This window comes from Hemitrygon akajei, chromosome 24 (assembly GCF_048418815.1).
Source record: "Hemitrygon akajei chromosome 24, sHemAka1.3, whole genome shotgun sequence".
Classification (NCBI taxonomy): Eukaryota; Metazoa; Chordata; class Chondrichthyes; order Myliobatiformes; family Dasyatidae; genus Hemitrygon; species Hemitrygon akajei.
Window position 1 is genome coordinate 8993755 of NC_133147.1, and position 23732 is coordinate 9017486.

A 23732-nucleotide genomic window follows, 5' to 3' on the forward strand; every position below is an offset into this window, starting at 1 on the left:
CCAAATCATTGACATATAATGTAAAAAGAAGATGTCCTAACACAGACCCTTGTGGAACACCAACCAGAATAGGCCGCCTTTATTCCCACTCTTTGCCTCCTGCCAATTAGCCAATCTTCTATCCATGTTAGTACCTTTCCTGTAATACCACAAACTCTTATCTTGTTAAGCTGCTTCATATGCAGCACCTTGTCAAAGGCCTTCTGAAAATCCAAGTAAAAAATATCCAGTGACTCACCTTTGTCTATCCTGTATATTCTTCCTTCATAGAGTTCCAACAGATACATCAGACAAGATTTTTCTGAAGGAAACCATGCTGACTTTGGCCTATTTTCTCATGTGCTTCCAAGTGTCCCAAAGCCACATCCTTAATACTAGACTTCAACATCTTCCCAATCAGTGGTCAGTCGAACTGGCCTATAATTTCCTTTCTTCTGCCTCACTCACTCCTTAAAGAGAGGAGTGACATTTGCAATTTTCCAGTCCTATTGAATCTTTTCAGACTCCAATGATTCTTGAAGGAATATTACCAATGCCTCAACAATCTCTTCAGATACCTCTTTCAAATCCTTTGGGTGTGGTCCATCCAATCCAGGTGACTTATCTACCTTCAGACCTTTCTGCTTCCCAACGACCTTCTCCTAAGTAATAATCACTACTCTCATGTCTACTCCCCGACACTCCTGAATTTCTGGCATATTCATTTTCCAGCAGTCTGGTATCTACTGTTGTGCCCCCTTTACTCTTTATATTTCTGAAAAAATCTTTTAGTATCCTCTTTTATATTATTTGCTACTTATCTTCATATTTCATCTTTTCACTTTTTAGTTGCTTTCTGTCGGTTTTTAAAATCTTCTGTATCCTCTAACTTCCCACTAATTTTTGCTATATTACATGCCTTCTTTTACTTTTACACTGTCTTTCACTTCCATTGTCAGCCACACTAGTGTCATCCTATCTTCATAATACTTCTTCATTGGGATGAATCTATGTTGCACCTTCCAAATTGTTCCCAGAGACTCCAGCCTTTATTCTACTGTCATCTTGCTATTGACCCTTTCCAATCAACTTTGGCCAGCTCCTCTCTCATGCCTCTGTAATCTGCTTTACTTCACTGTAATACTGATACATCTGACTTCATCTTTCCCTCTCAAAATGCACGATGAATTCTATCATATTATGATCACTGCCTCTTCGGGCTCCTTTACCTTAAGCTCCCTAATCAAATTCGGTTTGTTACACAACACCCAATCCAAAATTGCCTTTCCACTAGTGAGCTCAACCACAAGCTAATCTAAGGAGCCATCTTGTCAGCATTCTACAAATTTCCTCTCTTGGGATCCAGCACCAACCCAATTTTCCCAAACTACCTGCATATTGAAATCCCCCGTGACTATTACATCATTTCTCTTATTACAAGCTTTTTCTATCTCCCTTTGTAATTTGTATCCTGGATACTATTCTGAGGCCTGTATATAATTTCCATCAGCATCTTTTTGCCCTTGCAATTTCTTAACTCTACCCACAGGGATTCTGCATCTTCTGATCCTATGTCACCTCTTTCTGAGGATAGGATTTCATATTTTACCAATGCAGCCACCCCATCCCTTCTGCCTATCCTTTCGATACAGTGTGTATCCTTGGATGTTAAACTCCCAGCTATGATCTTTAACCCACAACTCAGTGATACCCACAACATCATACCTGCCAATATCTAGCTGCGCTACAGTATCATATTCTGTATACTGCGTGTTACAAATATAACACTTTCAGTCTTGTATTTATCATGATTTGCAGTTTTGCCCCTATGTTACATTTTAACTCATCCCAGTGACTACAATTTTGCCCTATCATCTGCCTGTCCTGCTCGCAGTCTCGCCGCACACTACATCTGCTTGTATACCAACAGCTCCATCACTCAGTGTGCTGTGCATTCAGAGGTGTGTTCTTCTGCACACCGCTGTTGTAATGCATGGTTACTTGAGTTACTGTTGTCTTCCTATCAGCTTGAACCATTCTGGCCATTCTCCTCTGATCTCTCTCATTAACAAGGCACTAGGTGTTTTTCTGTTTTTCGCACTACTCTCTGTAAACTCTAGAGATTTTTGTGTGTGAAAATCCCAAGAGACCAGCAGTTTCTGGGATACTAAAACCTCCCAACACACACAAAATGCTGGTGGAACGCAGCAGGCCAGGCGGCATCTATAGGAAGAAGCACTGTCAACGTTCCGGGCGGAGACCCTTTGTTGCTGCCTGGCCTGCTGCGTTCCACCAGTATTTTGTGTGCGTTGCTTGAATTTCCAGCATCTGCAGATTTCCTTGTGTTTGCATACTAAAACCACCCACCTGCCACCAACAATCATTCTCATCAAAGTCACTTTGATCACATTCCTTCCATGTTTTGATGCTTGATCTGAACAACAACTGAAACCCTTGACCATGTCTGCGTGCTTGTATGCATTGAGCTGCTTCCACGTGATTGGCTGATTAAATATTTGCATTAACAAGAAGGAGTACAGGTGTTCCTAATAAAGTGGCCACTAATTCTACACTGATTCCCTTAGTAACAAAAGATCTACCCATTTGTTATGAACATACACACAGCTTTCATGTTGGAATGTACAAAAGAAACAGAGTCAAAATGCTGGAGGAACTCAGCAGGTCAGGCAGCATCTATGGAGGGAAATAAACAGTTGACCCTTCATTAGGACAAGAAGAATTTTTCTTATTATTTGAGAAGATATTAGTGAACTATCTTCAACACGAAGAGCTTTAGGTGCAAATGGACTTCCCCCAGTGGTGGAAGAAGGCATTTGCCTTGCCTCGAAGCACTGAGTATTGAAGTTGAAATTTCATATTGTACTTGTACAAGGTGCCGGTTGAGACCTCACCTGGAATATTCATGATAGTTAGTGTAATGCTGTTCAGTGCCATCAATCTCTGATTGGGATCCAATTTCCATCACTGCGTGTAAGGAGTATGTACATTCTCCCTGTGGTCATGTGGGCTTCCTCCAGGTGTTCTGGTTTCTTCCCACATTCCAAAGTGTATGGGTTATGATTAGTGAGTTCAGGGCAAGCCACGTGGGTGCGGGAATCACAGTGACACTTGTGGGCTGCTCCCAGTACAATCCTCAGACTGTGATGGTTGTCGATGCAAAAATGACACATTTCATTGTATGTTTCGATGTTAGAGCCATAGGGTAGAAAAGTGGAGACAGAAACATTCAGCTCATCTACAACCATTTAAGCTGTCCCCTCCCATCGACCTGCACCAGGTTTCAATACCCCTCCCATCCATGTGCCTACCCAAGCTTCCCTTAAATGTTGAAATCAAACTCGCATGCACCACTTTCACCGGCAGCTTGTTCCACGTTCACACCACCCTCTGAAAGAAGAACTTCCCCTTTGTGGTCCCTTAAACTTTTCACCTTTCACCCTTAACCCGTGACCTCCGGTTATAGTCCCAACCAACCTCAGAGGAAAAAGCCTGCTTGTAATTGCCCTACATATACCCCTCTTGATTTTGTACACTATTAAATCTCCCCTCAATCTTCTATGTTCCAAAGAATAAAGTTCTAACCTATTCAATCTTTCCTCATAACTCAGGTTCTCCAGACCCGGCAACATCCTTGTAAATTTTCTCTGTACCCTTTCAATCTTACTTATGTCTTTCCTGTAGGTAGTGACCAAAACTACACACAATACTGCAAATTAGACCTCACCAATGTCTTATACAACTTAAGCATAACAAATTTTAATGTACATGAGCCAAATAAATCTAATCTTTAAAAATAACCTTTATTTCTAGTTGCTGTACTATAGGAATGATGTGATTAAGCTGGAGAGGGTGCAATAGAGATTAACAAGGATGTTGCCGGCATTGAGGGGCTTCAATTATAAGGAGAGTCTGGATAAGCTGAAATTGTGTTATCTGGAGCAACGGAGGCGGAGGGGTGACCTTACCAAGGTTTATACAATCTTGAGGGACTAAACAAGATGTATAATCACCGACTTTTTCCTAGGACAGAGGACTCTAAAACTAGAGGGCATAGCTTAACTTGAGAGGGGAGAAATTTAAATGAGATGTGAGGGGTAAGGGTTTACACATGGAATGTGGTGAAATTTGGAGTGAGCTACCAGACAAGGCAGTGGAGGCAGATATTGGTATATTGTACCTTTAAAAGGCATTTGGACAGGTATTTAGATTGCAAAAATGAGGGACTGGGTCCACTCAAAATGGTGGAGGAACTGAGCAAGCCAGGCAGCATCTATGGAGGGATTCTGATGAAGGGTCCTAGCCCAAAATGTCAACTGTTTATTTCCCTCTACAGATGCGGCCTGACTTGCTGAGTTCCTCCAGCATCTTGTGTGTGTTGATAGTTCTCAACAGCTTCAGAGTGTTGGAGGTTTCCAGTATCTGCAGAATCTCTTGTGTTTTGGGTTAAGGGCCTAATACAGGCAGATGTAATCAGTGCAGGTAGATGTCATGGTCAGTGCAAATGAAGTGGGCTATTGCACCCAATTCTATGTCCCATCCTTCTATGATTCTGACCACTCTTCCCTCCAAGCTGTGTGGGTGGTGTGGCTGCGCTGTGACTGAAGTGCTCCCGTGCACATAGCCTTCGTTGCCAGGCAGCAGGAATGATCTTTTATATAATTTTGGGGTGTGTGGGGTATCCAGGGAGGGGCAGCACCTCTGGTGAAGGGGCTTGTCGGGTCCATTGTGGGGCCGCTCACTCACCTTTGGTCCCCACCGGACACTCGACTCTCACCTGTGGCTCCAAGTAGCTGTTTGCTTGCGACAGTAGCCACACCCCGGTACACTGCTTCGACAGGCGGGTTAAACCAGGTGAGGGTAGCCGGCAGGCCTCATACCCCGGTGAGATAGGGACATGCCTGTTACAGCATGTGAAGTCAGCTCCAGTGGACTGAGCAAATGAGATCTACAGTGAGATCCAATGGCTAGAAAGGAGGTACTGTAATGCTTCATGGATTCAGTGACAGGGCACAGAAGATGACATGGCCATCCACTATAGCCAAGGACGACCCCAATTTGTGATGTTTATTCATACTAAACATGGATTTCTGAGGTTGAGAGTATGGAACTGCCCTAGTGAATGGTTTTTCCACTTTAAAAACTCTCCCACACAGATTTCCTGTCATCGTCCGATGCATTGGACAACCACCACCAAAGTTAATATAATTTTGAAATCTATGTTAACATACTTGTGAACTACCTTGTAATTAATTATGTGCCATTTAATACAATCCATGAATTTTCTAAATAATAAATGCCCCACAACCTTTGCTTTGAAACATTTTAGAGCTTCAATGCACTTCCGTTGTCAGTGTTTCAAGTTACATCACTACTGCAAATTGCAACAATAAACACAGAATGGAAGTCAGTAGCTCACAAAAAAATCAGTTACTATTATGAACTATGAAAAAAGTTTTACCTCAAAAATATCACAGTAATACCGTGATTTCAAATTTGTTGTTTCTGAGAAAGTTAAGACTGGTTCAATTAAGACGTTCACTGATATATTGAAATACGTGTTAGAAACAAAGAATTTGAAGAACTGTCAATTCTTGTTGACATTGTTGGAACATTTCAAACTTCTAGTGCTGACTCCAAAAGTGGATTCAGTCTTATGAATTCAATCATATGTAAATTCAGAAAGAGAGGAGAAGTAGAACGTTTGGATGATCTAATGAGGATTAAGACGTATCTCTCATCTGGTTGTGAAATTAATCTGGACAGTGTTTATAGACAATGGATTTGTAATAAAGACAGACAAGAAAAAGTTTATGAAACATGAAAGATTTTTTTGTTGGACTGTATTTCATTATACTCTTCAATTAATAAATAAAATCAAAAGGATGTGATATTTCAGTTTTCATTCTGAATATTCATAGTCTGCATATTACCAAAAAAATATTTAAAGTGCTGTGGAGTTTTCAGGCCATGTGAAGATTTCCTGCTCAGAGCAATGGTTGGTCTGCACAGCTGTTAAAAAAAAAATTACTAGGAGCATTGATTCTGATAATACTTATCAAGACAAGGTTCCTGGTGTGTGACTTGAGAGAAATTGTGGGGGGTTGTGTTTCTGTGTTCTTCTGTCCTTCTCTATCATAGTAACAGAGGTTAATGGTTTAGGAGGGACTATTGGAATGGCCTACCGGCCTGTAGTGTAGTGGCATCAGCACCGGACTTCAAGGCCAGTGGTCCCAGGTTTGAATCCAGCCAACTCCTTGCACGCTTTCCATTAGTGTTGGGTTGAGCATCAAGCTAGCAACTCGGCCTTGTGAAAAACAGACAAATGCTAAAGAAATGGCAAGGGTGCTGCCCAATGCACCACAAGGTGTGGAGAGGAACAACAACATTAGTGTAGCCTGGGTTAGTAAATGCAGTCCACTTTTGGATAGTCTACACCTCAGCCAATGGTATTAATGAAAATTAATGAAGAACACTACAGCACAGTACGGGCCCTTTGGCCCACAACCTTATAACCAACACTAAGATCGGTCTAACCCTTCATTCCCACTTTAGCCTTCCATTATTCTATCATCCATGTGCCTCTCTAAAAGTCTCTTAAATGCCCTTAATATATCTGCCTCTACCACTATTCCTGGCAGCGTGTTTGACCACTCTCAGTAGAAAAAAACCTACAGTACTTCTGACATACCCCTCACTCCAAAACTTCCCTCTAATCACCTTAAAATTATGTCCCCTCATATTAGCCATTTCCATCCTAGGAAAAAGTCTCTGGCTATCCACTCGATCTATGCCTCTTATCATTTTGTACACCTCTATCAAGTCACTCCTCCTGCTCCTTCACTCCAAAGAGGAAAACCCTAACTTGCTCAGCGTATGGTGGTGGACAAGGTGTCAGTAATGCAGGTTGCATTGACCTGGAAGGCATTGAGCTTCCTGAGAATTGTTGGAGCTGCACTTATCCAGCCAGTGAAGAGCATTCCACTGTGACCCTCACTTGATCATTGCCAGTGGCGTAGTGGTTAGTGCAATCACTTTGCAGCACCAGCGATCACCATCATGGGTTTGATTCCCACAGCTGTCTGTAAGGACCTTGGACCTTCTCCCCGTGACTGTGTTGATTTCTCCAGGTGCTCTGGTTTCCTCCCACATTCCAGATGTACAATTAGGATTAGGATTAGTGAGTTGTGGGCATCGTACAACAGTACCAGAGGCGTGGTAACTCTTAGGTGTTGCCCCCCAGCACAATCCTCTCTGGTTTGATTTGACACAAGACTATGCATTTCATTGATATCCATAAATATGGATATAATTAAAACCCATTGACTATTGAAAAGCCTAAAATAGAGCAGGCATGCAGAGGATGTTTCCATTAGTTGTGAATCTATGAAGAGAGGGCACAGCCTCAGAAGGATGCCCGTCAAAGCAGAGATGAAAAGGAATATCTTCAACGAGAGGGTGGTGAATCTATGGCATTCTTTTCCAGGGTTGTGGTGGCCAATTTATTGGGTATATTTTAAATGGAGGTTCATAGGTACTTGATTAGTAAAATTCTTAAAGGTTATGAGAAAAAGGCAGAAGAATGGAGTTGAGAGTGGAACTAAATCATCCATGATGGAATAGGGGAGCAGACTTGGTGGGCTGAATGGTCTAATTCTGCTCCTGTCTCTTACGGTCTTTATCGCCTGATACTCGGACAATTGTAAAAATTAGGATGGTGACGGTAACAACTGAATGAGGGGGTTCAGTGATAGAAATGACACTGAATGTTGGGGTTCAGTGATGGTAATGACACTGAATTTTGGGGTTCGGTGATGGTAGCAACACTGAATGAGGAGGTTCAGTGTTTGTAATGACACTGAACAAGTGGCTTGACACCTGGAGATGAAATTACAGAGCATTTTCATTACCTGAATATTACTTGCCATGATCAGTCCGTCTGCTTTGCTGTCAATGACGGTGAGTACTAACTGCTTTATCTGCAGATGAAATGAAAGTAGATTTGGACATCACAGAATCAGCTGAAAACATCCCCACCTCTGTCCCTACAGTGGAATAACTGGTGTGGATGAAGCAGTCGGGACACTGCCCTGTGATGGCATGGGGCTGAGAGGTTTGAACCCCAATAACCACAATCATATTTCTTTAGCATCCCAGAGTCATAGAAAACTCCAATGCAGAAGCAGTCACTACGGCCCATCATATCAGTGGCAAAACCATTTAAACTTCCTCCTCCCATCAATCTGCACTCCGAGCACAGCCCTCCTTACCCTGATCATCCGTGTACTTATCCAAACTTCTCTTAAACTTTCTGCAAGAGATTATTCCAACCATTGGAATGTTCCCTTCTGATATCACATTGACCTAACTTTTTCCACCCCCGCCCACACCCGACGTCACATATTGTCAAAGGCTACCTTGATGTCAAGGGCAGTCACTCACACCTCAGGTCTGGAAATCAGCATTTTTGTGCATTATTGGACTTAGGTCATGAGAGCTGGATGTTTTTGACAATGCCCATACCAAGCCTCAATCCAACAGGGGTTACTGCAAATGTTTCAACATCAATGGCAGTGTACATGATTATCTTGAAATGCTGACTCCTTATTCTGTGACTGTGATCTCAGGTACCAGGTAGGACTGACATCACCCCTGCATCTAAACATGTTGAGTCTCAAGGGTTTTGTATGTTTCAGTGAGATCACTAGCCCGGCCTGGCACATCTCTCCTCATATATAAATTGTGCTATTCCAAACCTCGTGGATCATTGTTGTATTCTCTCTCTGTTGCGAGCATATCGCTCCTCAGGCAGGAATACAAGACCAGATCAAGGTGACAATACTCCAGATGTGGTCTCACCAGAGACCTATGGAATTGCAGCAAGATTTCCCTCCTCATGAACATAGATCCCCTGGCTTATTCTTGCTCCAAGAGAGAATTCCGCTATTTTATAAACCTTCTGCCAATTTCCAGTGCCTCTACTTTCTTCGGTATTTTTGCAGATCGGCATGTTCTCTAAAACTTGGACAGACATCTATTGATGCACAGTTAAGAGTATCTTAATTTATTGTATCCCAGCCTGGTATGGATACACCAATGCCCAGGAATGGGAAAGTCTACAGAATATAGTGGATATAGCCCAGACAAAGCCCTATCCACCTTTGAACACATTTATAAGGAGGGGTGCCACAAGAAAGCAACATTCATCATCAAGGACCCCTACCATCCAGGCCATACTCTCTTCTCACTGCTACCATCAGGAAGGAGGAGCCTTAGGTCCCACACCACGAGGCTCAGAAATAGTTATTACCCTACAAGGCACCTGAATCAGTGTGGATAACTTTACTCATATCAACTCTGAACTGATTCCACATCCTGCAGACTCACCTTTAAGGACTCGACAACTCATGTTCTCAGCATTCTATTTTGATTTGTGTAAGTTATTATTACATTGGTTGTTTGACGTCTTGGCTCATGTATCATCATAATCCTTTTGCTCCATGTCACATGACATCATCATTATGTGCTGTGTCGTAGGGCGTGGGTGATGATGATCTTTCCATGACCATGATTGTTCTTGGCAAAATTTTCTACATAAGTAGATTGCCATTGCCTTCTTCTGGGCAGTGTCTATACAGTATGGGTCACCCCAGCCATTATCAATACTCTTCAGAGATTGTCTGCCCAGCCTCAGTGGCCACATAAGCAGGACTTGTGATATGCACCACCTGCTCCCATGATCAGGTGACCCTGATCAGTGGGCTAAGCAGGTGCTACACCTTGCCCATGGGTTACCTGCAGGCTAGTGGAGGGAAGGAGCACCTTACACCTCCTTTGGTAGAGACGTATCTCCACCCCACCACCCTAGCTTTATGTATAGTTTTCACAAATTCTATTGTATTTCTTTATTTTCCTGTAAATGTCTTCAAGAATATGAATCTCAGGGTAGTATAAGTACATTTACTTAGATAATAAATTTGATTTGAACTTTGACCCTAGGCTCATCCCATCCTCTTCTTTCCCTTTTCTACCTTCTTCTCAAAGGATCGTTCAGAACTGGTGTTCCTGGCATCCTCACAAACTCCCACTGCTACCTTGAATACTCTTCCACCTGCCCAGCTTCTCCGGCCACGTGAGTGGGATGGGGAAAGTATCCTGTTTTGTTGGTGTTGTTGTTTCGTTGCTGTCATGTTCTGTTTTTGTTGTATTCTACGTCATTCTGCTAAGCATTGTGAGCATGGTATGTTGGCGCCAGAATGTGTAGTGACACTTGCAGGCTGCCTCCAGCACGTCCCTAGGTTGTGTTGGTTGTTGACGCAAACAGAGCATTTCACTGCACGTTTCAATGTGCACATGATAATCCAACCTGAATCTGAAAACATTATTTACAAGTTGATTTTACTTGGATTGCATCCTGGTCAAATCTGCATGGAGACATGGAGTACCCTGAGAACTAATCCTTTCACGTTCAGAAGAACGAGAAGACGTCATTGGAATTTACAAAATTTTTAAAGGGCTTTAGAAACGAGATACAGGAAGGACATTCTTCTCAGAGAGGAGTCAAGGGGCACCAGATGAGAACATCAGTTGGCTATTTAGACTAAGATGATGTGATACTTGTTCACTGAGAAGATGGTGGACCTTTGGAATTTGGTCTTCTGGAAGGATCAGTTGGTGACTTCATTCCAGAAAGAGATGGACAGACTTCTGGCCCTTAAGGACGTCGATGGATGCCAGGATAGTTTGGAAAATGGCACTAAGTGTGGATCAGATATGGTCCTGGAAAATGATGGAATGAGTTGGAACATACGGACAGCAGTGGACAGATTTCTGGCCCTTAAGGAAGTCGATGGATCTGGGATACTTTGGAAAATGGCACTGAGTGTGGATCAGGTATGGTCTTGGAAAATGTTGAACAAGCTGGAAGGGCCAGATGGTCTTCCCTGTTCCTGATTCTTATGCTCTTCCCCTTTGGCTGCTGAGTGACAAGCACCAAGGAGAGAGAATTCCAAAAGGTTACTGCCTTCCAAATGAAAATTTTCATCATCTCAGTCTCCAGCATCCAGAATCCCTCTCGCCCCTTACCCCTCTGTTCTTCACAGCTATCTTCATACCACTTTGCCACACACTAATCCCTGGTCATCTCCCCTTCTCCTCCCTCTTCCACTCCATCCCTGTCACATTCCCCTTCTCTCCTACCCTCGCCTCCCTCACCCCTCTGCTTTCTCTCCTTGGTCTTCCCTCCCTCTCTCCTCTCCTCTCCCCAACTCCACCTTTCCCTCTCACTGCTTCCTTCCCCTCACTCCCTCTGGCACCCCTTCAAAGCTCACACCTTCCCTCTGCCTCCTCTCCCATCCCTCTTTTACCTCCTTTCCCTTCCTCCAACCCTCTCCTTCCTCCCTCCATCTCTACTCTCCCCTTCATCACCCCTCCCTCCCCGATCATCTCAGTAACCCCCGAAGACTCTCCATTTGCCCACATCCTGTCTCCCCTCACTCCCTTCTTACACCTCTCTGCCTGACTCCCCCTTCCTCATTACCCACTCCACCCCACCTTCCTTCACTCCTTCTCCATTTCCCCTTCCTTGCCATTCTCCTACCATCCCCCTCCTCCAGCCTCCTGCCATCCCTCAACCCTAACCTCCTTCCTTCCTACCCACCCCTCATTCCTCCCTTCCCCTCTCCCTCCCCTCCTCTCCTCCTCCATCCCACTCCTTCTCTCCCTCACTCCCCTCCTCCCTTCCTCTCATCCCTTCCACCATTCTCTCCTCCATCCCCTCACCCTCCACCTTCCCCTCCCCTCCATCCTCCCTCTCTCCCCTCCCCTACCTCTACCCACCCTTCCCCATCCCCCTCCAACTTTTCATCTCTCTCATTCTCCCCCTCCTCCCCTCCCCTCTTCCACCTTCCCAGCCTCCCTCCCCCTCTCCCCTTCCCTATCCTCCCTCCCCATCTCCCCCATTCTCCTCCCTCCCCTTCACCTAACATCTCTCCCCTTTCCTTTCTATTTCTTCCCCTTTCCACCCCTCCCTCCCCTCATCCCCATCTCCCTCACATTCTCCCCTCCCCTCCTTACCCCCTCCAGTTCCCCTCTCCTCCCCACCCCATTCCCCCTCCCTACCCTCCTCCTGCTCCCCTGCACCTCTCTCCCCCTCCTCCCTCGCACCTCTCCATCCACGTGCTCCCCCCGGCCGCGCATGCGCCACCGCTGCCCGCCTGACGCGCCTGCGCGCGGGCTGACAGCTGGATCGCTGTGGGTGCGGAGCCGGAGCCGGGCTGCAGGTAAGGCGCTCCCTCCCTCACCCTCGGCTGGGGCTGTCTGCCCGCTGCTGCCGCGGCACGGACCGACTGACCGTGATCGATCTGGGTGGGGAGGAAACAACCCCAAGCCCCGGGGCTCGTCCCCCCTCAGCGAACGGGTTTGCGGAGGATTTGCCCCGGCGTTTGCGGACGGTGAGGGGAGGGGGATTTCTGCGCCGCTGCCGGAGTTGTGGATGTGTCAGGCGCTGTCACCCGGGGCAATGCAGCGCTGCCGCCCCCCTTCTCCCTGCCTGGCTCCCACCTCCCGCAGCCTCTCCGCAATCACACCGAAATCCCTGCTAAATCACCCGCAATCGCAGCACAGCTAGCCCGTCTGCGGGCTGGGCTTTTTTTCTGGGGGGAGGAGTGGGGAGGGAAAAAAAGTTTTTTTGAAATCTGATCACCAGAACCCCTCCCGAATCCGCACTCCGGCATCCTGGAATGAAATGCATTTGCCTGTTAAATCCCCGCTGTGACACTTCTGCCCCGGAGGTGTTGGGCTGACTTGCTCCACTTGGGCTTTAATTTACCCCCCACACGCACCAACCGCCCCTTCCCCCCCCCCCCCACTTTTGCAGTAACGGTGTAGACCTTTCGAGGTCCCGAGTTGTCTGTTGCTCGGTCCGCCGCTCACCTGGATCCCACATCCCCTCCCCTCCCTCGGCTTGCGGGGGAAACAGCGCCAAGGAGCTGGAGTTAGATTGTGAACGGCAGCAGACTGAGTCAGAAATTCTGCAGTGCCACTGACTGGCTGCAATTTTAAGAAATGCCTCCCCCCCCCCCCAAAAAAAAGCCCTTGTTCCCGTTTCAGCCTGGCATTAATTTCTCCAGATTCTCTGCCCTCCCTCCCCCCCCAAAAAAAAATAAAGTCTGCCCATTAAATTATCTAGGCTTCACAACTCTGGCATTCCAACCCTCTCCAGCTCCTTTATCCCCCGCTTTCCAAATGCTCCCTGAAATCTCGCCTGGTTATGTCTGTCCCAAGGTGGCTCTGTGTCAGTTTTCTAAATGCTCCCTAAAATCTTCCCTGCTTATCTGTCCCAAGGTGGCTCCCTGTCAATTTTCATTTCCCCTGAAATGCCCTGGGTTGTTTTTTTGGCAATGTTAAAACTGTTGTGCAAGTGGGCAATGTTGATGTATTGAGAAATGAACCAGGTGCTGTTTTTGAAAAAAAAAACAATGTCTCAGGAAATTTTGCAGTCTTGGTAAATGTAGGCAAAGTGTTTTTGCCTCTGTTTTGTGCTTTGTCGTCTTGTCTGAATTGTTTATTATATTGTGGGTTGGTAGGATACAGCCCACTGCCAGGAGATTGTGTACAGTTTATTGTAGGGAGAGGGGAATGAGTAGTATTTGTTTTAATATTGTGTTTTTGCCTGCCTTGTTTCAGCCTAATAATTTTAATCTTGCATCAGCAGCAGCTCTACACAGTTTGTCTTTAGCAGACTTTGCATAACACAGTAAAGATTGCAATAACACTGTTCATCCATTGCTCCCAGCTAGGTTATTGAAGGTTATGTTACACTGGCTGACCAGCACAGGATCCAAGACAGCCTGGAGTATTCATGCACACTGATGACATTGCTTATGTGGGCTGAGTTATTCAGTCATTAGCCTGCACCGACCGATTTCCCCTTGATTTGGCTGTATGTTTGCCGCTGGGGCTGATTTTTTGTCATGTATAATCCTTCCTGCAGAGATCTGCGTTGTAATTATTGCAGGGGAGAAATAAATCGAGTTGAGGTTCTACTTGCCACATAGTTCTTCAGTATTTATTTGTTGTTGGGCTTCGTTTGACATTACATGGCTCTGTGATTTTATTGTATCTTCACTCAGCAAGGCAACCTGAATATTAAAAAAGGTGTAGTCTGTTTTGAAAATATAGCCAGGATTAGAATGGCAAAATCATTGTAAAAGGTTTTTGCTTTAGTGGGTTGCTGAGGATCCTGGGGATTTGGCAGTAAAAGAGTTAATGTGTGAGGAGCATTTGATGGCTCTGTGCCTGTATTCGCTGGAGTTTAGAAGAATGGGGGGGCGGATTTCATTGAAACCTATTGAATATTGTGAGGCCTTCTGGGGTTCCCAACAATTTTTAATGCCTGGACCAATACCATTAAGCAAGCGTGGTTCACTGCTTCATTAGGTTGCTGAGGGTCTTGGGGGTGGATTTGGTAGTCAAGGGGTTAATGTATAAGGAACATTTGATGGCCCTGGGCTGGAGTTCAGAAGTACATGCTGGCATTGGAGCGTGTCCAGGGGTGGTTCACGAAAATGATGCTGGGGATGAAAGGGTTAATATAAGGAGCTTTTGGTGGCTCTGGGCCTGTACTTACTGAAGTTTAGAAGAATGAGGGGGGATCTCAGTGAAACATATTGAATATTGATAGAGAGGACCTGGAGAGGATTTTTTTTATGGCGGGGAGTCTTGGACTGGGGACAGAGCCTCAGATTAGAGGGACAAAAATTTATAACACAGATGAGGAATTCCTTTGGTCAGAGGTAGTAAATCTGTGGTATTCATTGCCACAGATGATTGTGGAGGCCAAATCATTCATATATTTAAAGCAGAGGTTGATAGGTTCTTGAAGAATCAGAGATAAATATCCTGCGATAAGGGGAGAAGGCAGGAGATTAGGTGTCAGAAAGATGATAAATCAACCATGGTGGAATGGCAGAACAGGCTCGATAGGCCAAATGGCCTATTCCTGCTCCTATGTCTTATGGTCTTATAAAACAAAGCTGGGCACAAGGTCTAATTAGCCTTCATCTTCCTGAAATATGGAGCAGATGAGCCTGTTCCCTTTGTACACTCAATGATGTCCAGATGAAGGGTCTCAACCCAAAGCATCGACTGTCCAGTTTCCTGCAGTGATGCTGCCTGACCTGCTAATGAATCTGCCTCAGTTGCTGCTCTTGTTAGCATGTTCTACACACCCACCACTTTCTGTGTGGGGAGAAAACTTACCTCTGACATCCCCCTACATTTTCCTCCAATCACCTTAAAATTATAAACGCGAGGTTCTGCAGATGCTGGAACAAAAACACAAAATGCTGGAGGAAACTCAGCAGGTCAGGCTGAAAATTATGCCCTTTTGTATTAGCCGACCTTTTTAACCTACCTCAAGGTAATTCTATTGCTCCAGATTCCAGCATCTGCAGTCTTTCATGTCTCCTCTGTAAACTGGTAGTCACTGGGTTCTGTACAGGTCAAGATTCAAAGCATAAAGTCCTGACTCCAGCCAACATAGCTTTCTGGGTAATTGAGGCATGCAAGCCTCCAAACCATGACAATGTTTTGGTCCTCTTGGAGGAGCCTAGTGGTTAACGTAGCGCTATTACAGCTCGGGGCGTTGGAGTTCAGAGTTTAAATCTGACGACCTCTGAAAGTAAGTTTGTACGTTGCTTTTCATGAGCGCGTTGATTTCCTCCGGGTGCTTCTGTTTCCTCCCACAGTCCAAGTATGTACCGGTTATTAGGTTAATTGGTCATTGTAAATTGCCCAGTGATTAGGCTAGGATTAAATCAATTGGTTGTTTGACAGCACAGCTTGAAAGGCCTGTTCCGCGCTGTATCTGTAAGTAAATAAATATACAAATAAACATCAATCTTTCCTAAACAGCCATGAATGGAGTCTGAGGGGATCTTCTGTAAGACATGATAGTTGTTACGAAATATTACAGTATTCCATTCTGGGAAGAGTGGGTGGATCACAAGCTCTGTGTGTGTGTGTGTGGTTCCTCCCCCAGAGGCTCAAAAGAATGGCTGGAAACAGCATTAAGGAAGATGGGACCATTTCTGTATTTAATTAAAAGAAAAATCATGCCTCTTTGTCCAAAAATCTTTCAATTGGGATTAAAACAAGCATTTAACAATTTGAATAGTGATATTTCTTGTTGACTGAGACTTAATTTGGTCCGTTTTGTGCATAAAACTCACTGAAATGCAGATTATTTGATGATGCGAAGATCCCTATTTTATATTGCACTTAATGATGGATTATCTCGCAGAACTTCACCCAAAATGTTTGTGAGCTGAATGCTATCAGATGCCAAAATCCTCAAAGTGAAAGCAGAAAATGCTAGAAGTACTCAGGACATCAAGCAGCGTCTACGGGTAGAGAAATACTTAATGGTTCGGGTCAGTGAATGTTCACCAGAGTGTCTAACTTTTACTAGTTCTGATGAAGACTCATTGACTAACAAGATCATAAGACCATAAGATATAGGAGTAGACTTAGGCCATTTGACCCATTAAGTCTGCTCTGCCATGTCATCATGGCTGATCCATTTTCCCTCACAGCCCCAATCTCCTGTCTTCTTCCCATAACCCTTCATGCCCTGACTAATCAAGAATCTGTCAACCTCTGCCTTAAATACACTCAATCACTTGGTCTCAATCACAGTCACCTGTGGTAATGAATTCCACAGATTCACCACTCTCTGGCTAAAGAAATTCCTCTTCATCTGTGTTCTAAAAGGAAGCTCCTCTATTCTGAGGCTGTGTCCGCTGGTCCTAGACTCTCCTACCATAGGGAACATCTTCTCCATGTCCACTATATTGAGGCCTTTCACCATTCGATAGGTTTCAATGAGATCTCCCCTAATTCTTCTGAATTCCAGTGAGTACAGGCCCAGAGCCATCAAAAGCTCTTCCTATGATAAGTTATTCAATCCTGGAATCATTTTCGTGAACCTCCTTTGAACCCTGTCCAATGTTAGCACATCTTTCTAAGCTGAAGTGCCAAAACTGTGCATGTGTATACTGCCAAATGAAACAACGTTCCTCTGAACCAAGGTGCCAACTTAATACATATAACTTCAACTCCCACACAACACATAAAGTAATATTATTATAAATAAATTCATCAGGTTTATTATCACTGGCATATGTCGTGAAAATTGTTGTTTTGCGGCAGTAGTATGTTATAATACATAAAAACTGTAAATTACAGTAAGAAGTATATATAAAAAGTTAAATAAGAACTGCAAAAAGAGAGAAAAAATAGTGAAGTAATGTTCATGAGGTCAATGTCCATTCAGAACTCGAAGAAGCTGCTTCTGAATTATTGAGTGTTTGCATTCAGACTCCTGTACCTCCTTCCTGATGGTAGCAATGAGAACAAGGCATGTCCTGGGTGATGGGAGTCCTTAATGATGGATGCCGCTTTTTTGAGGCATCGCTCTTTGAAGACATCGTGGATACTGAGGAGGTTAGTGCCCATGATGGAGCTGACTAAGTTTACAACTCTCTGCAGCACCTTATGCTGCATAATTAACAAATAATAAGATGCATTTACGACACGTTAAAAAGTAAACAGTATAATGCTACTGGCGCTTCATAAGTGATAAGACCTGGGTGGCGGCAGGGAGCCCAGTTGTCTCATAGCCCGGGGGAAGAAGTCCTAACAGTCCTTGTCCTAATGCTACGGGTACCTCCTGCCTGATAGTAGGGGGGGTCAAAGAGATTGTTGGACAGATGAGAGGGATCATTGACGATGTGAAAGGGCCCAGTGTATGCACCCTTGGATGGGTGGAGGAGAGAACCTGATGATCCAATGCGTGGAAGAGAGATGATTCTCTCAGCAGTCCTTACAATCCTTTGTAAGGTCTCGTTGTCAGATGCCTTGCAATTCCTGTACCAGACGGTGATGAATTTCAGGATTGTATATAGTGACATATATTCACTTTGATGATAAATTTATTTTGATGCAGCTGGTCAGGACGCTCTCGATGGTTCTATTAAAAACTGGTTAGAATAAAGGCAGGTGGTTCTTGCTTGCCTCAGTCTTTCCACTTGCCTCAGGAAGTGGATGTGCTGCTGTGCCTTTTTGACTAAAGAGATGGTGTTGAGGAACCAGGTTTCAGTGTCACCTTGTGTTAGCCTGTTCCAGAGTAGTTTTGCCGCAGTTTGTCGAGCAGGTAGCTGCCTTGACTTTTCACCCATGGAAGAATACCTGGAATTGATCAAGCAAAGTACCTCAAGTTGTTACCTGTGACTTGCAGATTGAATGCAATCTGAGCAGTGACTGATGGTGGACTGAGGAATTCAGGAAAAGTCTTTTCTTATACTCTGAAACAGCTATATTTTTGTTACTGTAGCCCTTAAGGAGTTTTTTTTTATTTCAGTGGTACCTGTCTGAACGTGTATGTGCACGCATTTCAATATTTCTGGAATAATCTCACCTCCTGGAATTCAAATGTGAGTTTGTGGTTTGTACAATAAAACCACATCTGCAAGTTAATGTTCTGAAAGTTCAGCAAAAATTATGGGAACACAATGTTCCTTTGATATTCCATCTGTGGAGAGACAGCAACTTCAAGTATCATACTTGCTCAGCCTTGGGGTTAAAGGACTAACGTGTGTGCGTGAGAGGGACAGAGGGAGGATTGGGGCTTGTTTTTGCTTTTGTTGCATTCTCTGTTGTTCTGCCAAGCATTGTTGGTATGATATGCTGTCGCTGGAATGTGTGGGTCCTCTTGTGGCTTCCCCCACTGTAGTACACCCTCGGTTGTCGACCCAAATGGGCATTTCGCTCTGATTTGATGAGCATGTGACAAGTAATCTTGAATCATCCCTGTTTGGTATACATCGACCCTGAGAAAATATTTGGAAAAAAAAGAAAAGGAAAATGAGAAGTTACTTTATTCGTGCAATTGGAACCTTTTGGAGGTTACTATCTCATTATATGCTGTGTTGTATGACGTAGGCGATCATGGTCTTTGACCATGACTGTTCTTGGTAAATTTTTCTACAGAAGTGGTTTGCCATTGCCTTCTTCTGGGCAGTGTCTTTACAAGATGGGGGACCCCAGCCATTAGCAGTACTCTTCAGAAATTGTCTGGTGTCAGTGGTCACATAACCAGGACTTGTGACCTGCACCAGCTGCTCATCCTGTGGCTTCACACGACCCTGATTGGGGGGGGGGCAAAGCATGTGCTACAGCTTGCCCAAGAACAGCCAGCACCTTTTCCCCAGGGTAGCACGGGTTAATATGAGAGGGCATAATTTTAAGGTGATTGGAGGAAAGTATAGGGAAAATATCAGGTAGGTTCTTTACACAGAGAACAATGGGTGTGTGGAATGCCCTCCCAGGGTTGTTGGTAGAGGCAGATAAATTAAGGATGTTTAAGAGACACTTAGGTAGGTACACGGTTGAAAGAAAAATAGAGGGCTATGTGGGTGGAGAGGGTAACATTGATCCTGGAGTAGGTTAAAAGATTGGCACAACATCATGGGCTGAAGAGCCTGTACTGTTCTATGTACGTATACAACCAAATGAGACAACATTCTTCCAGAACATGGTGCACCTGCATTGCATGTATCACATACAGCACATGAAACAAAATATTCCCACAAATACGTTAATAAATATAATTCAGAATGCATGTAATGTGTGCAGCACAGGTGAACAGTACAGTAACTGAGAACAGCTCGCTTCCTATTGATGAGACCTCGGCGGCGGCAGGGTGTTCATTAGTTTCACAGCCTGAGGGAAGAAGCTGTTACGCAGTCTGGCACTCCTAGACCTGATGCTCCTGTACAGTACATCCTTCCTGATGGTAGTGGGTCAAAGAGATTGTGGGATGGGTGGTAGGGATTCTCAATAATGCTTTGGGCCCTTCATCAGCAAACCATCCTTCCTGTAATGGGATGACCAGAATTGAATGCACTAAGACCATAACACACAGGAGCAGAATAGGCTACGTGGCCATCGAATCTGCTCCGCTCCACCATTTCATCATGGCTGATCCATTTCCCTCTCAACCCCAATCTCCTGCCTTCTCCCCGTATCCCTTCATGCCCTGACTAATCAAGAGTCTATCAACCTCTGCTCTAAACAGACCCGATGACTTGGCCTCCACAGCTGCCTGTGGCAGTGAATTCCACAGATACACCATTGTCTGGCTAAAGGAATTCCTCTTCATCTCCGTACTCCAGGTGCGGCCTAACTAGAGTTTTATAAAACTGCAGCATAACTTCTCGACTGTTGAACTCAATGCCTTGACTAATAAAGGCAAGCATGCCACGCGCTTTCTTTACTTTTGCGGCCACTTTCAGGTTGCTGTGAAGTTAGAAACATAGAAAACCTACAGCACAATACAGGCCCTCCGGCCCACAAAGCTGTGCCGAACATGTCCTTACCTCAGAACTACCTAGGCTTATTACCCTCTATTTTTTGAAGCTCCATGTACCTATCCAGGAGTCTCTTAAAAGATCCTATTGTTTCTGCCTCCACCACGGCTGCTGGCAGCCCATTCCACGCACTCACCACTCTGCGTAAAAAAAAAAGAAAAAACTTGCCCCTGATATCTCCTCTGTACCTACTTCCAAGCACCTTAAAACCATGCCCTCTCGTGCTAGCCATTTCAGCCCTGGGAAAAAGCCTCTGACTATCCACATGATCAGTGCCTCTCATTATCTTGTACACCCATATCAGGTCACCTCTCATCCTCCATCGCTTCAAAAAGAAAAGGCAGAGTTCACTCAACCTATTCTCATAAGGCATGCTCCCCAATCCAGGTAACATCCTTGTAAGTCTCCTCTGCACCCTTTCTATGGTTTCCACATCCTTCCTGTAGTGAGGCAACCAGAACTGAGCACAGTACTTCAAGTGGGGTCTGACCAGGGTCCTATATAGCTGCAACATTACCTCTTAAACTCAATCCCACAATTGATGAAGTCCAATGCACCGTATGCCTTCTTAACCACAGAGTCAACCTGCATAGCAGCTTTGAGCATGCTATGGACTTGGACCCCAAGATCCCTCTGATCCTCCACGCTGCCAAGAGTCTTGCCATTAATGTTATATTCTGCCATCATATTTGACCTACTAAAATGAACCACCTCACACTTATCTGGGTTGAATTCCATCTGCCATTTCTCAGCCCAGTTGTACATCCTATCAATGTCCCACTGTAACCTCTGACAGCCTTCCACACTATCCACAACACCCCCAGCCTTTGTGTCATCAGCAAATTTACTAACTCATCCCTCCACTGCCTCATCCAGGTCATTTATAAAAATCACAAAGTGTAGGGGTCCCAGAACAGATCCCTGAGGCACACCACTGGTCACTGGCCTCCATGCAGAATATGACCCATCTACAACCAATCTTTGCCTTCTGTGGGCAAGCCAGTTCTGCAACCACAAAATAATGTCCCCTTGGATCCCATGCATCCTTATTTTCTCAATGAGCCTGCATAGGGTACCTTGTCAAATACCTTGCTAAAATCCATATACACTATATCTACGGCTCTACCTTCATCAATGTGTTTAGTCACATCCTCAAAAAATTCAGTCAGGCTCATAAGGCATGACCTGCCTTTGACAAAGCCATGCTGACTATTCCTATTCAAATTATGCCTCTCCAGATGTTCATAAATCCTGCTTCTCAGGATCTTCTCCTTCAACTTACCAACCACTGAAGTAAGACTCACTGGTCTATAATTTCCTGGGCTATCCTTACTCCCTTTCTTGAATAAGGTAACAACACCCAGAACCCTCCAATCCTCCAGAACCTCTCCCGTCCTCATTGATGATGCAAAGATCATCACCAGAGGCTCAGCAATCTCCTCCTTCGCTTTCCATAGTAGCCTGGGGTACATCCTGTCTGGTCTCAGTGACTTACCCAACTTGATGCTTTCCAAAAGCTCCAACACATCCTTTTCCTTAATATCTACATGCTGAAGCTTTTCAGTCCACTGCAAGTCATCCCTACAATCGCCAAGATCCTTTTCCGTAGTGAATACTGAAGCAAAGTATTCATTAAGTACCTCTGCCATCTCCTCTGGTTCTATACACACTTTTCCACTGTCACACTTGATTGGTCCCATTCTCTCACATCTTACCCTCATGCTCTTCACATACTTGTGGAATACCTTGGGGTTTTCCTTAATCCTGTCCGCCAAGACCTTCTCATGGCCCCCTTCTGGCTCTCCTAATTTCATTCTTAAGCTCCTTCCTGCTAGCCTTTAAATCTTCTAGATCTCTATCATTACCTAGTTTTTTGAACCAAAACCTGGTTGGACCAAAAGCTCTGACAGTACTTCAGTTACCAAAGGTAGGGTTGTATCTTCTGGAAATTAAAATTTTAAGCAATAATTTGTTTTCATGACATTGAGGTGAACCATTGGAGAGATGGAGAAGAGCCTGGGAAGAACACTCATAGAATAGTTTCAGAATCAGAATAACGTTTAATATCACTGGCATATGTTGTGAAATTTTTTGTCTGTGCAGCAGCAGTACAATAATACAATAATATGGTAGTTTTCTTCTACCATAATATAGAAAAAAAGAACTGAATTACAATAAATGTGTATGTATGGTTGGTATTGTTCTGTCTTGAAGGCCAATGGGGAATGATGGTCATCATGATAAGCCTGGGTGGAAGGTATGGAGATCCTGAGATGTCCAGTTATCAAGATCCCCCCTCTTGGCCTCACCAGTGTAGTCCAAAGGAAAGCTTAGGAAGCAATATGTTTGGCACCAACTTGGCTGCAGGAGCTGCCAGAAGGATGTTTGATGATGTTCATTCGCCTTAGGGGCTCCACTCTGGATTTGCTGTTTGGGTTTTCTCCCAAAGCCTTCCTCCCTTATCGTATTTTTGATATATATGTTTGTGTGTATATATATATATGTAGGGGGGGGGGGGGGGGGGGGGGGGGGGGGGGGGTGTGTGTGTGTGTGTGTGTGTGTGTGTGTGTGTGTGTGTGTGTGTGTGTGTGTGTGTGTGTGTGTGTGTGTGTGTGTGTGTGTGTGTGTGTGTGTGGAGGTAGTGTTCATGGATTCAATGTCCTTTCAGAAATCAGATGGCAGAGGGTAAGAAGCTGTTCCTGAATCGTTGATTGTGTGCCGTAAGGCTTCTGTCCTTCCTTCCTGATGATAACAATGAGAAGAGAGCATGACCTGGGTGACAGGGGTCCTTAATGATGGGCCCTGTCTTTTTGAGTGGAGCGCTCCTTGAAGATGTCTTCGATACTATGGAGGCTAGTGTCGATGATGGAGGGACCTGACTAATTTTACAAATCTCTGCAGCTTATTTCGATCCTGTGCAGTAGCACCCCCCCCCCCCACCCCTGATACCAGACGGTGATATAGCCAGTTAGAATGCTCCCCACGGTACATCTGTAAGAATTTGCGAGTGTTTTAGGTGACATACTCCTCAAACTCCTAATGAAATATAGCCGCTGTCTTGCCTTCTTCATGTTGAGACCAGGTTAGGTCCTTGGAGATATTAACACCCAGGAATTTGAAATATCTGTTTCTCTCTACCCTGATCCCGCTATGAAGACTGGTATGTGAGCTCAGACTGAAACAATTGAAGCCCTTAATATCCACGTCAGCAAGCAACCTGCCGGAGGATCTGACTAGTTTCACCTCCTGTGTCTTTTTATGCTGCTTTGCAAATTTTTCCTCATAATTTATTCAGTTACTTCTGGT

The 23732-nt window shown here is 44.7% G+C and overlaps 1 protein-coding gene across 8 annotated transcripts in view; it reads left to right on the forward strand.

Moving 5' to 3' along the window:
* Window positions 1-12226: 12226 nt before the first annotated feature.
* ahdc1 (AT hook, DNA binding motif, containing 1) overlaps window positions 12227-23732 on the forward strand; it is a 282613-nt gene continuing 271107 nt past the window's right edge. For 3 of the 8 annotated variants that reach the window (XR_012096193.1, XM_073028306.1, XM_073028321.1), the window contains exon 1: window positions 12227-12278. The gene's annotated coding sequence lies outside the window, so the exon portion shown is untranslated. Of the gene's footprint in view, window positions 12279-12364; window positions 12450-23732 lie in introns of those variants that run through there. The other 5 variants (XM_073028307.1, XM_073028315.1, XM_073028323.1 and 2 more) reach the window with 4 other exon arrangements.